The following is an 18,326-nucleotide window of genomic DNA, read 5'->3' on the forward strand; positions in this document are numbered from 1 at the left end:
ATTCTGTTTTTATGTGATAATTTCACATTATTTAATTTTATGTTGACAGTATCTACATGACTTTTGTATGTATCTTTTCCTCTGCATAGGTCAAGTTGGTTAAGCTTTTCCAAAGTAGATTGGGAGGGGCGCATTTTGAAAGCATGTCTACTCTAGGCATATATAGGTTTAGGTTTTCACTCTGAAAGAAATATAGAAATCCGTGTCCTCATAGACTGTAAATGTCATACAGAGTTATCAGGCACTTAGAAAAATCAGATTTTTCCTAGTATGTTTTTGCTCCTAGCAACTACTAGGATGCTGTAATGTATCTAAGACCTCAGTAGAATAGCCTCACCTGCCACCTAGCTACCAACATTCATCCATGACCTCTCTGTCTTGAATGCAATGCCTGGAAAAGGAGATGTGTGGACAAAAAAAAAATTCTCAAAAGTTTCAATACTTCTCTGAAACGATGGTAAAAACATCATTTATCCAAAGGCTATTATGAAATATGGTATATGAAGTGACTCAATGAGCTAATTCACTGTATTCTGATGATCACTTGATAAGATGTGCAGCATTTTAGTAATTTTATAATGAAATTGAAATTAAAAGATGTAAGAAATGTGATAGCAGTCACGTAGTTAATCGCATTACTCTAATTGTCTTTCTGAAGAGAATATCATCCCACTTGCAATTAAATTTTGTCAAATTTCAAATTACTTGTGAGCTTTATTTTATTTAAAGATATAAATTTTAAAATCTAAATTTAAAAATGTATAAATTGAATATTAATACATTAAATGATGATTCTGAAAGGATAATATGTATTTTAATATACTAGAGAGTTTTATAATAAATAGAAGTACATAATACTGCTCTTGTCACTGCACATCTTTGTCCATGATAAAAGTTCATGCACACAATCCAAGCAGTGTAACCATTTTTATTTGCATACAGTCAGAAACTTATATTTTAAGCCTAAAATCTTAAGCCTAGATGCCTCTTCTAACTTGATAAAGTCCTATACAGTTTGTATTAGTGTCATAGCAAAAATCCTTAAATTGTAAATGCACAGATTTCACGTGATAGACAAGGTAATAGCTAATAAATAAGACTTTTTTGAAGAAGGTTGTTTTAGGAGGAGGAAGAAAAGTAGTGATTTAAAAGATGGAGTAATTGGCACAACCTTATCACATTACTTGGGAGAAAAGTGTCAGAAAAGAGCTTGAAAAACATGACCATTTCATCAATGGAAAGAATTGACAGAGGAAAAAAAATGGGCTACCTATGGATTATATAGAGTTATGCACATTATATAAGGGAAGATTGGATGAATTGATTCTGAAAGTTAAATTCAATTAATATAGTAAGTTTAAAATCACTCTCAACAGTATTTTAAATGAGGATTCAGCAATAGTGATTACAACTTTATTCAGTAACTTTAATAATGCTTAATTTATTCTGCAACTTCAATAAGGTCAGTAATTTTAAAAAGCAATGAGATTCACTATCCATTTTTATATAGTATACCAAAACAAAAACAATAGAAAAATAAAACCTAAAGAGCAATAAACAAAACGTTGCACATGTAATTTAATTAACATGTGATGTTACATTAGGATTGTTCTTTAAAAAAAAAACAAGCAAGCAACAGGCACTTTACACAGGCTGTGAAAGGGAATTCATATACTCACTTATTGTTCAAAAGCCAATGCATACTTGGTGAATAATAGCCAAATCTACTAAACTAGAAGCTCTTGATTTCTGTGCTCTAGTATTTTTATTTCAAATACAGATGCTACTACACTAAATAATGAGTATGGAGACGTGGTACCTGTTTTGTTATTTATGAAGGCCAAGTTCAAATGTAAATGGGCATAACTTCAGATATTTTTTTTTTACCGGGCCTGAGCACTGTCCTTGGACTTTCCTCAAGGCTAGAGCTCTATCACTTGAGCATCAGCACCACTTCCGGCTTTTTTCTATGTATGTGGTACTGAGGAATCCAACCCAGGTCTTCGTGCATGCTACGCAAGCACTTGAACCACTAAGCCAAACTCCCAGCCAAACTTTGGATAATTTTGAACTTGTTTTTGATATTTTTCATGTGCCTTTAGTTTTAGCGAAAAACTACTGAATGGTGAGAAGAAATACAAATACCAAAGGTACTCAGAAAAGTGTTTATTGCCAGGTTCTGGTGGCATACACCAATAGTCCTAGGAACTGGAACTCCGGAGACTAAAATATGGAGGATCAAAGCTGAAATCATCTCAGGCATAAAGTCTATGGAATTCTATCTCTAAAACACACAACAAAAAGCTGGGTTGGAGTGCCAATTGAACAAAAAAATCTGGACAGAGGAAGGGCCCTGAGTTCAAATGTATAACAGCAAGAAGGGCAAAAAAAATGATTGCATTATTTATTAAACAATAAAAATCAATTAACTATTAATTTGACAAGGAATATGATAAGGAGAAGGGGTCTGACCAGGAATATCAAGTACACTGGGTTTCCTAAATATCCAAACATAGAAAGTCTTCATACCTTTTCAGTTTAATGGAAACATTCAAACAAGCTGAAAGAATCATAGTTTTAACCTTCAAAACCTGTATGTCATCTTATTTTGTTACTTTCCATTCTTGATTTTATTGGGCTGACTCAGAATATACTTTTTTTTGTAATGAAAGAAACAACTGATGATGTCACTCTGACTCCTGAGAGCAGGGATGGGGAACTTGAGCTCCCTCTAGTGTCCACTTTCCTTCCAGAGTAGCAAAACCAAATCAAACCCAAACAAAACCAAAGCAGTGAAAAAAGGAACTGCTAGCATAAAATCTACCACAGATTTCTATAAGAAATCCTCATGACTTTAATTCGGAAAACATAGTAGACTTCCTTATGATGTTTAATGTCCACAGATAGGTCTACAGAAAATAAGAAAATTAGATAAATGCAACTTCAGAAAGACCTTTACCATTTTTTCATAAAAGTCCTTAAACACGGCAAGAACAGGTTTTGTATTCCTAAGAAAGTATCACTTTTTATTATTTAATATTTTAGCAAATTACCATCAATCCCACCAATGTTTTTGTGTCTTAAAATAAACAGTATTTCTCTTCATATAGATCGATTTAATATATGATAAAATTAATTTTTTTTAGTGTAGCAAATGCATCTACATGTCTACATGCTTAAGGAAAGTAACAAAGTGAGGTCTTCCTGCATGAAGACATTGCCCTAATATTCTACTTGGCTTTTTTCATTAAATTCTGCAGTGTGAATGTACCTATTTAAATTTTTTAGGGCATGTTGTGTTGATACTGTGGAATTAGTTCCAAACAAGTCAACAGAATTTGGTGTTTTAAGCCTTAAGCCTATATTTTATTCAATACTTTTCCTTAAAAAAGTATAGTACTCAGTAATAGAAATTGAAGTTGTATACATTCACTATTTTTTCTTTTTTTGTGGGTCATGGGGCTTGAATTCAGCCCTACCTTTGAACCAAGTCCCACTCCCCATTTTCTAGAGGTTAACTGGAGATGAGTCTCAGGTGCTTTTGTGCCTGGCTAGCTTTGAACCTTGATCCTCAGATCTCAGCCTCCCGAGTAGCTAGTATTATAGGCATGAGTAACTGCACCTGGCTTACATTCACTATTTTTTAAAATATCATGCCTTTAATATTCAAGACATGCTTAATCAATATTCACATTCATTAAGTACACAATGTTAGGTGCCTCAAGTCAGTAGATCTATTTTTGTATGTGTTTGTTTTATGTGCAGGCATGTATGTATGTATATACAGATACTTTTGTAAATTGTATTGTATATGTAAAGAAAGTAAATTCTAAATTGTGCACATGAGAGAAGAATGTACATTTAAATAGATCCCAAATTTTTATATTAAAATCAAAGCATATTTATCACATAACTTAGCCACCCTATTTTTTCTTTGTGATTATTAGCCATGCATTGTAATTTTTAAGATAAAATTGAATAAAATGTGGAGGAAGCTGCTTGTAAATCAGTAAATATGAGTTAAAAATACAATACTCTGGAAATACATATGATTATTTTGTAAGAATCATTCCACCAACTCTGAAATAGAAAGTAAAATTATAGAAAATCAAAAAGAATACATAAAGAAAGCAATGATAGAAAAGTAAAGATGAGGCAATATTGTAAATAAATTGGAACATTTATCACAGAAACAAGTCAAGAGAAGATGGGAGATTAACAATATCTCAATCCTTTGTTCTGTCATTTATCAGTCTTTAAATCTTTTATCATTAGGTACTATAAAATATGGATATAGTATTTAATTATTATTATTCTGTGTGTTGTGTATGTGGCGTGTGTGTGTGTGTGTGTGTGTGTGTGTGTGTGTGTGAGTCCTTAGAAACAAAGGTCTGGATATTGTTTCTTAGTATTTCTCAACGTTGTTTTTCTATTGCCCTATCATTTTAGCCACAGCTGTTCTCCTGACTTTTGCCCGTTAATTTTAGATAATAATCCTGCCCAAGCTGATGTAAAACCACAATTATCATATCTCAAATTCTTTAGTAACTAGGAGTGTAAGCTTGATCTACATTTGCCTAGAAATATGGCTATTTGCTACACTGTTTTGTAATTTTATTTAACTTATTACATGGAGATGGACCATTACCTATATTCCTCAGAAAACAGGAAATGGTAGAGCGATAGCCTTGAGCTAAAGAGCTCAGAGACATTTATTAAATTAGATATAAGCTAGTGATCCAGTTCTTTCTAGTACAGTAGATTGTGAAATGTTCTACCAGATGAGAACTATGATTTAATTAGAACAAATTTAGAAGCAAGTTAAGAAACAAAACAGGGGCCGGGAGTTTAGCCTAGTGGTAGAGTGCTTGCCTAGCATGCACCAGGACCTGGGTTTGATTCCTTGGTACCACGTACATAGAAAAAAACCAGAAATGGTGCTGTGGGTCAACTGGTAGAGCTTTAGCCTTGAGAACAGTGCCCAGGCCCTGAGCTCAAGTCCCAGGACTGGCAAAAAGAAAAAAAAAGAAATAAAATAGATTCTTCTGAATTACTAAAATCTTCATAATTAGACTAAAACAAATAAATAGACCTCAGTAACTTTTTTTCTGTTCATGAATTTCATCTTTTATTTTGGTCAGTTGTAAGGCTTGAACTCCAGTCCTGGGTTATCACTGGGTTTTTATTTTGGTCAAAGCTAGCACTCTTATTACTTTGAGCCACAGTGTCATTTCCCAAGGTTCATTGGAGATGAGCATCTCAAGGCCTTTCCTGAATGGGCCAGCCAGAAACCATGACCCTCAAATGTCAACATCCTGAGTAGTTAGGATTAGGCATGAGCCACTGGTACTCCACTACATTCCATTTATAATGGATTCTATCCAGCCTTGTTTATCATATTCAGACCCTTATAATGATCCTTTTACTCTTTTCTGAGAACTCATAGAACCAGAAACTTTGACATACCTCATTTTCAGTGCATTAACATCATACGATATATTTTTATGTGTATCAGTATTTGAGACACATATCTCAGAGAATCTTAGGGAAAATTCTACCTCTGTCCAGGAAATAGTATTTTATGACATTTCTACTCTTTCAACTTTTTCTAATAAAGCACCACTTCTTGAGCTCAGAGGAGAGAATTCTCTCTGGAATTTATGCAACTGGGTGACAGATGTTCAGCAATAGAACCCTGTCTTAGAGATTTATGTGACTCTAATTAGGGAATGTCCACTTATTTTTGCCTTCGGGTCCAAATATAATTTTTCTTTTTGTCATGATTACCTTTCAATCTGCTGGACAGGTTACAAGTTTTAGAGTTAGTATTTCTAGATATGTCCTTGAATTCATTGCTCCCAGTAAAAGCTATAAATGTGCCCTGGGCAAGAATGAAGCTGAGAACATATAAAACTAGCTTGACGTCTTCTGTGATTAGCATGTACTTAACACCCAAATTTAAAAGTACACACACACACACACACACACACACACACACACACACAAACATACATCTTGATTGTGAAATTATGTTTTTATAACATTTTTAGATGTTTACTTGAAATCCCAGGACAACAGACAAAACGAACAAAAGAGTGTAAATACATGATGTAAAAAGTCCTTGATTCTAAGATTAAGCATTGATTAAATACAAGATTTGGGGGGAAAGTTTTTTAAAAAGCAGTATCTACTAAACATACAGTTTCACTGATGTAAGATGAATTTCTTTTCCAGGAATCTGAAAATTTGCAGTAATATGAATCTTTTTTCCTGAGGGCACATTTTATTTTATGCAAATGTAGCTTAGTAAAACTGACATAAGAAGAGCAATTTGCAGAAACCCTTCAGTCTAACTTGTGTTTGCATGTTTATTTTGGAAAAATAAAAAAGTCCTTCACTTGCTCTTTGCAAGTATGCAAATACTTGTTTCCTCAGCTCTTAGTGCAGATAAAATCAAGTTTATTTCTATGGATTGACTTAACCCTTATCTACCTTGATAACTCCTTCAAATAAACATATCCATTCATTGAATAGTTATAATATTTATTTCTTTATGTACATGTACATTATAGAAGCATATCGTCTACCATTATTTTTATTATACTATATGTTGTCTCATTATTCATAATGTGGGAAATGTTCTTGAAACAACTATTCCACATCTCCATATGCAAGAGATAGTTGGTAGAATAGACATAGAATTCCCAACTCTTCTAACAAGTTAGGTGATCAATATTTGAAATTTAATAACAAACAGGCATACAATTAAATAGACTGAGTTGATATCAGTCCTTGAAATCTCAAACTTCTATACAATGACATTGGAGTTGTGGTAATCTCTGTTTTAATCAACTTTATGAACTAAAACCTGGAACATGATTTCCCTTCCTTTGAGAGTATATTAGTCTTCAAACAATTATTTTCTTAAGAGGAAGCTTCATTTCTAAGGTAAACTAGAAAGCAATAGTCTTCAAGCAAATAATCCTTTAGGAAATGAATAGGGTGGCCCTCTTTTCAGGTGACTCCAGACACTCCAGACAGCAGCAGGTGGTTGGCAGCATCTGGAGGGAGTCTTCACTTGGCAGGAAAAAAGACCAGTAAATTTGAAAAGAATTAGAAAGAGAAAAACACTTTGTGGCAAGATGGTTTTTATTTTTCCAGTTGATGAAGCAATCTTTCAAAAGCCAGACTTTCACTTGAGTGAAAGGCCAACATAAGGATATTAATAGACACAAACTTAAATTCCTGCCCTTGGTTTTCCTCCTTTGAGACACATCAGATGCTTCAGTAAATCAATGTACCTAAATTTAAGTTTGAACTAGAGAATTTTTATATAGGATATTGAGTTCTCAGGCTAAAAATTATTGAAAGTTTTTGTTTATTTTATTGAAGCATTTTTGTTTTGGGTTACCATGATGATTCTCCACAAGTCACCTCAACAAAAGAAAGAGCAAAGTGAATGAGCTAAACTGTACGACAGTATGCCCAATCTTCAAGATCTTTAATTCCAAGACAAAGCACAAAGGAATAGTTTTCTGTTAGCCAGAGACCATACAGAAAACAAAAAGTAAAGAAGCTTTATCTTCTTTATGTAGCTGTTAGCATGAATCCAACACTTATCCTTTGTCAAGGCATGCTGTGAATTTATAAACAAAATATTTATGAACAATTTCAATACAGCTGTATGACCTTAAAATACTTCAATGTACTGCTAGCTTATGACTTTATATGTGGTAATTATATTGATTCAAAGATTGACTTTATCATCCGTCAATATGTTATTTTGAAGTATAAGAAAGAATTTTAATGTAAACATCATGGCAATTTATTTTGCTTTAAATAAATGTATATGTGAAGTACAAGGAACCCTAGAGTAAATTCAGGTGATAACAATTGCATTTAGAAACACACATATATACCTCAAATGTTAGATATACAGTAGTCCTAAAATCGCAGGCTTCCTAGTTATTCTCATTATTTTTTATTTTAAAGAGACATACAAGTGATTTATTGACTTGTATAAAGGATATTAATGGCTGAAACATAATGTATTATTATAAGTGGAGAAACATTTTCTATGCAATTTTAAAAAGATCATATTTATAAGAAATGCTAAGAACTAACACCATTCCCAATTTTATTGCAAGAAGTTATCAATAATTTAGGAATTAGAACAGATTGTACATAAACTTTGTCATAAATATTAGCACATAAGAAGTAATTTTCAGTGCATTGGATCACTAAAATTGTTATATTATCCCATTTGCTCCATGATTTTACTTCAAAAAACATCCTTCAGCCGATAATATTATACTATAAGTCTGATTACTCTGCTCTTGAATCCATGATCTACAGAAGACTTAGAATTCTGTTCTACATGTATCAAATGATATTGTCATTATCGTATCTCATATAACCTATTACTCAGCATGGAACAAAGCAGTGATGAAGTTTAGATGAGGCAAACAAAATCCCACAAATACAGAGAAGAAATTCTTGAAAAATATGTTCAAAATCAGAAAATCATATAAATAGAAACCATAACTATTTCAATTATTTCAATTGTTATTTATTTATTTCTGAAAGGTATTCACTGTCCAAGAATTCAATTTTTATTATTTTCTATACATATTTGTGGTAAAGTAGAATTGATTTTATTATTCGTCTAACTATATATCACTGAGTATAGATAATGTTTTAAAGAGTAGGTAAGTTTTGCATATTAAGTACTGAGGACTCTGTTTGCAACACAGAAAAATTATAACTTTTAAAATGTTTAGTTAGCAGAGGATATGACAGCACAAAGAATACTACTTAGACTATGTGTAACTCTGGAAATGTCACTTAATATCTGTGAGCTTTCCTTTGAAGCTTAAGGGCTGGTATTCGTTCTACTGAAAAGGCTTGCAGCTATAGATTCCTCTCTGATCCTAGGGCAAGCTCTTTATGTTCTGTCATTGGCTGTGCAGTTTCAGAGACCAGTATGTGGCACATGGCTTGCCTAGAGCAAAGCATCTGCTTCACTAACACCCAGGCCCAGTGTTTCAAAAAATGTTCCCAAACAGTGTGTCATGTGGACTATTTTGTTTTCCCCTCTCTGATTTTCACTTTATTCACTTCAGATATCATTCCTACATTCCCGTCTGTTATAAACAGGAAATGCACTTGGGAGACCCGTGGCTTTTTCTTGTAAAATAGGACAGGCCCAAACGTAGCACAATCGTTGTTAAGCTAGTATATTTCCCCTTAATTAGTATAGGTAATTACTTCATTGAATAAAAGTGGATACCGATCTCCTGAAATGCATTTCTACATATTATTACCCAACACATAGTTAAAATCCAGCTGCACCCCAGGTGCTTTCAGAACAAAATAAATTCTCACCCAGTGAGTCTAATTATAGTCAAAGTTAACAGTTAAATTAACTCAACCCAAAACCTGACAGGTCTCACAGTCACAGTGATGGGTCATCACTGTTGTAGTCTGATGGAATGTTGTCATGCAACTTCTGTCACAGAAGTTATCAGCACAGGAAGGTTTATCTCGACTCTTTTTACATGTTAGAAAACTAAAATAGCATGAATAATGTATTTGATAGCTAACTTTCAGACTTTTCTACCAGAAAAGATATGTTATGTGGTAGTACAGCCTACCAAAATTTATTTAGGTGCCTCTTCCAACCGTATTTGCAATGTTCACAAGGATGTATTCTGTTGGGATAAATACTCATTTTGGTGAAAATAGGTAATTTGGTGCATAAGCACATCAGCAAACCACACAAAATGCTCTAAGAAGAGAGTTTATTAGAAATAATAACATATGGGGCTATTTATAAGTACTTATATCTGGTAATGTATGCAACATCAGGTATAAATTCATACTTATTTCATACTATTGCCACTGGAATATTTAAGATAGTTTTGTAATTTTTTTCTGGTTTGACTTGATAAGAAGAACACCATTTAGGATTAGGAAAGACCAATTAAATCTTTTTTCTAAATGTACAATTTACTAAAAGCTTTAAGTAACTGCAACTATTGTAAGTTAGGGGAAATTAAATATGCAAGATACTTATATAAGATCATGAATATGCATAATAAACTTAGTGTCATGTTAATACATAATATATTGTGTGATATTTGTTTCTAAATTATTTTAACAACTTTTAATACTGGCTGATAGTGAAATAGTAGTTCATAAATTTCTAAATTATGCTAATTGAACTAACATAATTTAGGAATTTGCTGAGTCTACCCAGTCCTAAATTTCACTGTGCCAAAGGGAAAAAGTAGGAGATTTATTTTTCTCAGGGAATCTCTAAGTTTCTATAAGTACCACACACTACATCATGTTGTAATCAATTTCTCTTAACTTTAAACTCTCAGCAGAACACTTTTTTTTGGTGACAGTTCTAAGTCTTGAAAATAGGGTCTGGTTGCTGTTCCTGAACTCTTTTTGATCAAGTCAGCAGTCTGTCACTTGAACCACAACTCCACTTCAGTTTTTGGTGGTTACCTGAAGATAAGAGTTTCATAGATTTTCATGTCCAGGCTGGCTTCAAACTTCAATTATCAGAAGACTATTTCCTGTGTAATGAGGAGCTAGGATTACAGTGTGAGCCTTGAGATCCTGACATGCAGAACTTTTTCTGTTGCTGTTCCTGATGTTTTTCTTTTAGAGAGAATCCAGTTGCATAAGCTGGCCTATAACTCACTTATTTTGCTGTTTCCATCTCCCAAAAGAGCATGCAAGCTACAGTTTTTCAACATTTTAAATCTTAAGTCATATACCAAGAATCTTTATTGATTGTAATTACTGTATTTTGATTTAGGATATTTAATAATGTCAAAATTGCAAACTGGGGACCTAATTTAAGAATTATCATTTTTCCCTTAAAATATCATTATAGGCTTGAGAATACTTTGGACTCTATTATATTTAAAGGATGAAGAAAAATTGGTATATGCAAGATTCTTGGGCTCAAATCCCATCCCTGATAGTTCTCAGCTCTTTGATATCAGATTGCTGGAGCTTTCTGTGTTTACCTTTTTTATATGTAAAACAGGGAGAGCTAAATTTCCATTAAAGTATATGTAAAGCATAGTTAAGTACTTAGCATATATTATCTATTAAAATTTTAAAGAATTCTTATTGAATGAAATTTAGTAAGTTCTATGGTAAGTTCTAATCTTATAGCATTAAATAACTGCACATAAAATGCATAATTATGTAAGACATGAATACATTCAACACATGCTTCATATTACCTTTTAGCCTACGGCTTTGCTTTCTTCCTTATGTGGAAGCCATGATAATGAAAATTTAGTTATTATAATTGCAGACAATAAAAATTTTCCTTTCAATAGATTTCTAGTAAGCATGCACACTCAATAAAATGATCGTATTGTATACAAAATAGAAAAAGTACCATTCTAAGGACCTGATGGCACAATGATTTCTGAGCTGTCTCGTTGAGTTAAACATAACTTTACTTCTTCTGAAATTGGCTATTACTTGTTGGTCATTTATTTGCTTATCATATGACTTTGGAAAGTATAATTTAGTTCTTAGAGGCCTTTTCTCTGGTCAATTTTTTCCTAGGGTGACTTGGCTCAGTTTTAAACCTTTAAATCAGATTTGGCTTTGCTAGCTACAGTCACTCAAGTAATTAGAGATGAAAGCTGAATTAAGAAGATAGGAATCTATTAATATATAATAATGCCTCCAAAGTCACCAATAAATAAAACTGCTATGCTGAAATCATTAGAATAGAATTTACTCTTAAAAATATCTCAATTCTTATCTTTTATTAAGGAGATAAATTACAGAATTAGGTTATGCAGTGATCAAGGAATTAGTCTTACTCATTTTTCTATTTTTAAACATTCTATAGCAATATAAAATCAGTATCTGTATCCAAGTCATAGTGCTACTGTACAAGTTCTATGAAATTGGGAAGGTCATTGGTGACTTTTTTTTCATTTGTAAGTTGAAAAGGTGTTAACTCTGCATACCATAGGAATATACAGTGTATATGACTGGATGACTATGGAAAGCAAACTGCTGTGATATGGAAAAAATTGATGAATTAACATATCACTTTACATGTGACTCACTGTGAAGGAAAATTTATAAACACTAGACATACTCAAAATGCATTCCTTTCAATTGACCCGACCTAAATAAATGGAGTAAAGATAGAAACATAAGATATGTTCGCAAGATTAGCCTTTCACTATCCACTGAAGTAACTTTACTTTGCTTTGAATTTTTTTTCTGATCCTTCCTTGAAACATCACCTGTAGTTTGTACTAAAAGGTCAACGATTCTGGACATTGATTTTCTTCCTTGTGTGAGCTATGAATTTTGAAGTTACATTTTATGAGCACTCTTTATTATTACCATTTGCTAATTTCAAGGTGCATTAGGTATAATTATTCTTATAATAAGGGCAGCAGTAAAATGTATATTCTAGCTTCACTGAAGTAACCATATTCCTGGTTCTTTACTGCAGTATGTGTATCCTCATCGTGGAACCCATAATAATATTTGTTTTTCATTATTGTAAAGCCTAAATATAGCTTCTCTGTTTCAAGATGAGTTAATAGATTCGTTAAAACAATTATATGAATATATTGCTGAGGGCCAGAGTTGATAGTAGACAGCTGTAATTCATGCTATTTAGCAAGCAGAGGGTAGATGGATTTTAGAATTAGAATTGCCTGGGCAAATTCAGCACAAGATCCTTTCTGTAAGGCATACTAAAAATAAAAGTGTAGGGGTTAACATAAGAGGTAGGGTTGTAACCTAACGTCTGCAAGACTCTGATATTAAACCTAGTAACATGTACACAACACACACACACTCACACACACACACATACATAAGTGATACTGTTTCACTCATTCTCAACAAAATGGAACAATTTTTCATTTCAGAAAAATCTTTCTTGTATACATCTTCATTTGAAGTGTAGGAGCATGGCAAGTTTTTACATTTAGAGATTTGGCCAGCATATTATTTGTTAATAGTAAAAGGCGAAAGATTTATATGATCTGAAGAGAAACCAGAGTATTGTTAATAGTATTATAGAAATAGTCATGAGAATAAGGGAGGGAATGAACCCTTAATCAGGACAGGGTCTAGGAAGGGTTCAGCTAACTTAGTAGAAACTTTTAGGTACCGTGTGAAATATCAGAAGACATGAATGTAAGTGTTGAAGAAATGAGTAAAATTAAATTGTCATCAAAGTGGCCAGTAAATTTGATGTACAAAATTGAAAAGAACATAGGGTCACAGATTGAGTAAAGAAATGAAGGATTGCAATGAGGCTTTAATATGCTCAAAGACCAAAGAATGACCAGAGACTCTCACGATGCTTCTTGGTGGATATACCAGGCTACATGTTTTTTCTGATTCAATGAGTTAAAAGTCTGTTTCCTGCTGATCTGAAACCTAACCACGAGTACTAGGAGATATAACAATTGGAAGGGGATAAAGTCCTGAAGCTAGAGCCTTGAGAATGAAATCATAAAAGAGGTCTTACAGAGCTGTCTTGATTATATGAACTATAAAATGGGCCTTGATCTGCAGGTTCTTGACATTAGATTTTTCGGCCTTGTAGAAGTTGTAGGCACCACCTACAGAAAATGGGCCTTTAGCGAACACCAGTCTTTAGAAAGTTGAGAAATACACTGCTATTGTTTCTAGATATATTGCTTATGGTATTTGTGTCAAAGAAACCTAAATGGATACAAACACTTGATATTTTTGTTCTAGAAACCAAAGTGGAAAAAGAGGTCTCAAATACTGTCACATGAAAACAATTTGTAGAAAAAATGAGATTACCTCAAATGGTGATTAAAATAAATGTCTTATTCTGATTTGACCTTGAGTATAAGGTTTCGATCCAAAGCATCAGATGAATTAAACAAAGCCAATTGTCTCTGCCATTAATAGTCAGATCTGTTTCATTGTTTCTAATTTCACACATTGAGCATTCCCTAGCTGCTATTGTGGACAATGAAAATATAACAATGAACACAGTAAGCTGTATCTACCTGTGCTTAAAAACACACAAAGGACTCTGATTAATCTTTTTAGATGATGGTACCATTTTTTTCACTCTTTCTTGCTACTTTTCCTTTTCCATCAGCTGATTCTATAATTACTTACCGGTTGGGATAAAATAAGCAGACAATGTTTCCTTCTTCTGAGCATATAATTGTTTACAGATTGAAGACTGTATCATAGCATTTTGCAACCAATCATTTCAGTTATTTTTAATAAATTCTGCAATTTTTATCTTGTGTCAGACTTGTTTTCTTAGTGGAACATCATTGGCAGGGACATTTAAGTATGAAGATGTAACCCTTTCACACACTCTGTTTTCTAGACTCTTCCTGGAGAAATGAAACCTTCTATGTTAAGTATTCAACTTTAATATAAAGGTTATTGTTTTGACCATGAATTGAACATATAAAGAGTAAAATAGGACTTCTGGAAATGTCTTTTTGTCTTTAATAAGGTAAGTCTAAAATCTCAAAGTTAGTTAAAATATTTTGAAGGAGAAGATAGCATAAGCTTAGTCTTAGAGAATAATTTTAACTTGCTAGTTTTTCTGAACTCAACTTATGAGAGTTTTGAATAGTTTTTTCATTCTGGCATGTTGGAATGGATAAATATTTGCTTTCAAGGTTTCTTCCTGTGAGTTTTAGGGTGTGTGTTAGCATGCCTTCTCCCCACTAGATGCCAACTTTCATGTCAATGAGGAAAATGTCTCCAAATACTGCCTGTTTCCCAACAGGCAAAATTATCCTATTAGAAAACCTTTGGTTGTGAGGTACCTTTCTTGTATGGATAATCTGTGTCTAAAAACTCAAGGCATCAAAGAGAACATATTAAGGAGCTTCCATATGGAAAAAGGAAGCATGAGAAATTGTTTCCAAGAAAACAGGTAGATACCTGTTTGTGCTTTACTACATCTTTTGCATTTCCATCCTTTCAACATCCTTTATTAAACCTCTCCGCTGAGCACTGAGACATTAAAGCAGGTGGATGTGTTCAGACTCCAAGCAAAGTAAAACAGAAAGACCGAGCCTTAAAAGTCCAGTTTTAAGACAGAAGAAAGAACCCTGAAGATATTAAGGCAGAGATCAGCTAAATTTTATGTGTGGAATGGGCCATCCAAAACCACACTCAGATAAAGCCATCAGACAATGGATTGCCATATTTAGACTTAACCTGTATGGATATAGTGTAGAAAAGCAAGTCTAATATAGTGCCATATGGATGCTCACAGTCAAAGTTTTTTCCAACATCTTTCCCTAGTAGATAGAATGAAATTTTTAGATCATGAACCAGCAATATATGACAAAAGGGACATAGATGTTAAGGAGCAGAAATCCTTCCATATAATTAAAATGGAAATGTGAATATGTAAACGTATCTACCATCTGGTGATTAAATTGAACATGACTAAAGAAAGAAACCACAGAATAGAATTTCTCAGGCAACTTGCACAGAAAATATAAAAGAAAAAAAGTCAACATTTCTGGGAATGTCATGTGTGCAAATATTCCTTATAAAATTGGGCTCGGAGTGTTGCCTGGTGGCAGAGTGCTTACTCTAGCATGCACGAAGCCCTGGGTTCAATTCCTTGGTGCCACATAAACAGAAAAAGCTGGAAGTGGTTCTGTGGCTCAAGTTATAGAGCGCTAGCCTTGAGAAAGTTCAAGGACAGTGGCCAGGTCTGCAATTCAAGCTCTAGGACTGGCAAAAAAAATGTGTGTAAAATAATCGACATAACATGAATCCAATATCTACACGAGGTCACATTTTTTTTTTGCCAATTAGTATAAGATATAGTCATCTTGATTATTTAAACCACATGATACTTTAAAAGCAAGGTCTGGACAATGTTATTCAAGTTGCACATCATAAAAACTGTTCTTTTTTCAGTGCTGTGTGCTGAGTCATGTGTGTTCTATCATTTAAAAGTCATCTGCACTGTTTTATATTTTGATTTTGAACCAGCATCTTGCTAAGTTGCACAAGAATGTTCTCAAACTCAAGATTCTCCTTCTGCTGCTCTAAGAGTAGCTGGAATTATGGACATGTACTACAACATATAGCTTCCTAGGAAATTCTGCATATTTTTCTGTAAGAAAATATTAATACTGGGGCCGGGAGTTTGGCCTAGTGGTTAAAGTGCTTGCCTAGCATGCATGAAGACCCGGGTTCGATTCCTCGGTACCACATACATAGAAAAAAGCCGGAAGTGGTGCTGAGGCTCAAGTGGTAGACCTCTAGCCTTGAGAAAGTCCAAGGACAGTGCTCAGGCCCTGAGCTCAAGCCCAGGACTGGAAAAAAAAAGAAAATATTAACACTATTATAGCATGATATACATAATCAACTGAAATTATTAAATTTAGGTGTGTAAAATTTAATGACAATGTAAATTTAATTCCATTAGTAAAAAGTTGTTAGGTAGAATGATCTACAAATATATTTTAAAAAGTAAGTGATTAGGATAAAAATCAGTCAAAATGTCCAAAGGATATAATGTATCTGATTGATAGGGTTTAGTTGTTTCTATCTAATTTATAGTTACCATGCTGGATTTTGTGAGTAATAAATATTGAGTTTTAATAAAGCATGTAGAGACCTTTAATTTCAACTTTATTCTAATAAAGCAATAGTATTCAGGTAAGTTTCCAACACAAGTGTTGAATTCTTTTTGTTTAAGCACATTACTGACATCAGCAACAGCTGTTAAATATGTATTTATTTAAATGGGAAGGCTAATGAATATCATTGGCCAGGGAATATGTAATTTTCATCTAAATGAATGGAACTATCTGATATCCAAATAATTATAAGATTTATAAAATTTTTTCCTCAAATACTTTAATACTAAGACAACATGTGTACAATTTATAATGCAAATTTCCTTATTTTTAGATTGAATATTAATAGTTTGTGAGTGCATAGAAATTTCATTGCTTCCACTAGGATGGATTTCTAAAGGAATTGCTGATCACACTTGAAAATTAACAGAAACTTCATACCATTAACAAAACAATTTTACATATATTTTTAAATATTCCATTTTACATTATTTCAAAATGCATTTGTTTAACATCCTGTGTCCAACTACATCTATGCTTTGTGGGTTTGCCTACCAGAAACGAGATTTGCTGTTATCTGGTGTATATTTCTGTTGTGTTACGAATGCACAGGTTCTGTTGTGTAGACATCACCTTTGTCGTCATGACTCATGGTCAGAAATATAATTTCTGAGGATTGTGATCAATATTCGGGCAACCTGAATTTCACATCTTGATGCTTAACATATGCAGTATATCTATTGCTAACATTACTTTATTCCTTCTGCCTTTCATGCTTTGCCTCGAATATATTCTTGAAATTGTATCCATCACTGGTTCCAAAATGTATTACAGATTTTTAAAATTTTCTCTTCTGTCCATTTATATATATTTTTCCCCAGGGAAGTCTCCAGAAAGAAAAAAATATATGTATGTACCTCTCTCTCTCTCTCTCTCTCTCTCTCTCTCTCTCTCTCTCTCTCTCTCTCTCTCTCTCTCTTCCTCTCTTTCTCTATCTCTCTCTCTCCATATGTATATATATACATATAATATATATAATACTTCCTTAGAGCTGAGAAAATATTATTCTGGCAAGCAGCAAATTACAGGCCGTTATTGCATAATTTCAGTGCGAAGTGAGCATTTATTTGCCCAGAGGGAACATGATGAAGTAGCCAGGAAGGAAAATGACCCCATGTATCTTGAAAGAAATTAAAAAGTAAGAACCTGTGACAATTAGGGTGCCCCTGTACCATAAATCTGCCTCTTCTATTTCTTCATTCCAAATGGAACAGTTAAGAAAATAAGGGATTTGAAAACGGAGGTGTTAAGATCTAAATTTTACCACTAAAGGACCACTCACAAATTGCCTGCTATCACATCTGAAATGTATTGAGAAACTGGAAATTATTTTCAAAGACATGATCATTAGAAAAAGTGGCCTTAATGGAAAAAGGGGAGGTAGTAGCATGATCATCCATTTATTGAGGTTTCAGGTTATCTGTGTGTATATACAGTGGATATTTTTCTTCCTTTGTGGTATTAAGAAAAAAGCCCAAATAGACAATTTTCTAGACAAGTAAATGAATAGGTATAATGGTTTGTGACATTTAAAAAATATAAATGAACAGATGGAATGTCCTGTTTCCTAATAGTGTGATCTTTACACACATGAATTCTGTCAACACAGATAGTAAACAAAAATAACGCCAGGAACAG

This window comes from Megascapheus bottae, chromosome 1 (genome assembly GCF_031878675.1).
Source record: "Megascapheus bottae isolate mThoBot1 chromosome 1, mThoBot2.hap1, whole genome shotgun sequence".
NCBI lineage: Eukaryota > Metazoa > Chordata > Mammalia > Rodentia > Geomyidae > Megascapheus > Megascapheus bottae.